Source organism: Arachis hypogaea, chromosome 13 (assembly GCF_003086295.3).
Source record: "Arachis hypogaea cultivar Tifrunner chromosome 13, arahy.Tifrunner.gnm2.J5K5, whole genome shotgun sequence".
In the NCBI taxonomy this organism is placed as follows: domain Eukaryota; kingdom Viridiplantae; phylum Streptophyta; class Magnoliopsida; order Fabales; family Fabaceae; genus Arachis; species Arachis hypogaea.
In genome coordinates, this window is record NC_092048.1 from 75,214,727 (window position 1) to 75,217,168 (window position 2,442).

Here is a 2,442-nt window from a genome sequence, read left to right on the forward strand (position 1 = left end):
AGCCAATATGGCATTCAGAGTATCAACTTCAAGAACTCCCTTCTTCATAGGCGTCCCATTACTCACAGGATTCCTTTCAGAAGTGTACATGAACTGGTTATTAGCAGCCATGTCAATGAGTTCTTGAGCTTCTGCAGGCGTTTTCCTTAGATGAATGGATCCACCTGCAGAAGTGTCCAGTGACATCTTTGATAGCTCAGATAAACCATCATAGAATATATCCAGGATGGTCCATTCTGAAAGCATGTCAGAAGGACACTTTTTGGTCAACTGTTTGTATCTTTCTCAAGCTTCATAGAGGGATTCACCTTCTTTCTGTCTGAAGGTTTGAACATCAGCTCTAAGCTTGCTCAGCTTTTGAGGAGGAAAGTACTTGGCTAAGAAAGCCGTGACCAGCTTATCCCAAGAGTTCAGGCTGTCTTTGGGTTGAGAATCCAACCATAATCTAGCTCTGTCTCTTACAGCAAAAGGGAAAAGCATGAGCCTGTAGACTTCAGGATCTACTCCATTAGTCTTAACAGTATCACATATCTGCAAGAATTCAGTTTAGAACTGAAAAGGATCTTCAGATGGAAGTCCATGAAACTTGCAGTTCTGCTGCATCAGAGAAACTAATTGAGGTTTCAGCTCAAAGTTGTTTGCTCCAATGCAGGAATGGAGATGCTTTTTCCATGTAAATTGGAATTAGGTGCAGTAAAGTCACCAAGCATCTTCCTTACATTATTATTATTTTCGGCTGCCATCTCCTCTTCCTGTTCGAAAATTTCTGAAAGGTTATCTCTGGATTGTTGTATTTTAGCTTCTCTTAGTTTCCTTTTCAGAGTCCTTTCAGGTTCTGGATCTGCTTCCACAAGAATGTTCTTATCCTTGCTCCTGCTCATATGACAAAGAAGAGGGCACAGAAAAAAATAATAATAATAATATGGATCCTTTATACCATAGTACAGGGATCCCTGTGTGAGTAGAAGAAGAGGGGGAGACAAAGAATGTAATATAGTGGAAGAAACACAACTGTGAGGAGGGTTGAGATGTGAGATGAGATGTTAGTAGATGAATAAATAAATAGAATAAGATGGGAGAGGGAGAATTTTCGAAAATAATTTTTGAAAAAGGGTTAGTGATTTTCGAAAATGGTTTTTGAAAAATGTTAGTATTTTTCGAAAATTTTTAAAATCAAAAATAAAAATAAGAATAATTAGTTAATTAAAAAGAAATTTTTGAAAAAGAGGGAAGATATTTTCGAAAATTAGAGAGAGAGAGAGTTAGTTAGGTAGTTTTGAAAAAGTTAAGAAACAAACAAAAAGTTAGTTAGTTAGTTGAAACAAATTTTGAAAAGATAAGAAGTTAGGAGGTTAGAAAAGATATTTTGAAACCAACTTTTTGAAAAAGGTAAGATAAGAAGATATTTTAGAAATTAGTTTTGAAAAAGATTTGATTTTTAAAATCTCAATTAATGACTTGATTCATAAGAAATCACAAGATATGATTCTAGAACTTAAAGTTTGAATCTTTCTTAACAAGCAAGTAACAAACTTCAAATTTTTGAATCAAAACATTAATTGATTATGTTATTTTCAAAAATTTGATATAAAAATAAGAAAAAGATTTTTGAAAAATATTTTTGGAATTTTTGAAAATAACTAAGAATTTTGAAAAAGATTTAATTTTTGAAAAAGATTTTGAAAAAGATAAGATTTTCAAATTGAAAATTTGATTTGACTCATGAGAAACAATTTGATTTAAAATTTTTTGAAAAAGTCAATCCAAATTTTCGAATTTGATGAGAGAAAATGGGAAAGATATTTTTTTATTTTTTGAAATTTTTATGATGAGAGAAAAAAACACTAAAGAGATGCAATGCATGAAATTTTTAGATCAAAACATGTGATGCATGCAAGAATGCTATGAATGTCAAGATGAACACCAAGAACACTATGAATGTCAAGATGAACATCATAGACACAATTTTGAAAAATTTTTAATGCAAAGAAAACATGCAAGACACCAAACTTAGAATTCTTTAATGCTTAGACACTAAGAATTCAAGAATGCATATGAAAAACATGAAAAGACACAAAACAAAAAATCATCAAGATCAAACAAGAAGACTTACCAAGAATAACTTGAAGATCATGAAGAACACCATGAATGCATGAGAATTTTCGAAAAATGCAAGATGCACATGCAATTGACACCAAACTTATAACATGACTCAAGACTCAAACAAGAAACAGAAAAATATTTTTGATTTTTATGATTTTCTAATTTTTTTGGATTTTTTTCGAAAATTATATGAAAAAGAAAAAATAAGGATTCCAAAATTTTTAACATGAATTCCAGGAATCTTGCATTCTTAGTCTAAAGCTTCAGTCCAGGAATTAGACATGGCTCACTAGCCAGCCAAGCTTTCAATGAAAGCTCCAGTCCAAAATACTAGACATG

The 2,442-nt window shown here is 31.7% G+C and overlaps 1 non-coding gene across 1 annotated transcript; it reads left to right on the forward strand.

The window, feature by feature from the left end:
* Positions 1-240: 240 nt before the first annotated feature.
* On the forward strand, positions 241-348 carry LOC112739309 (small nucleolar RNA R71). The gene has a single exon (XR_003170241.1). It is a non-coding gene; the product is annotated as a small nucleolar RNA R71 (small nucleolar RNA).
* The last annotated feature ends 2,094 nt before the right edge of the window (positions 349-2,442 follow it).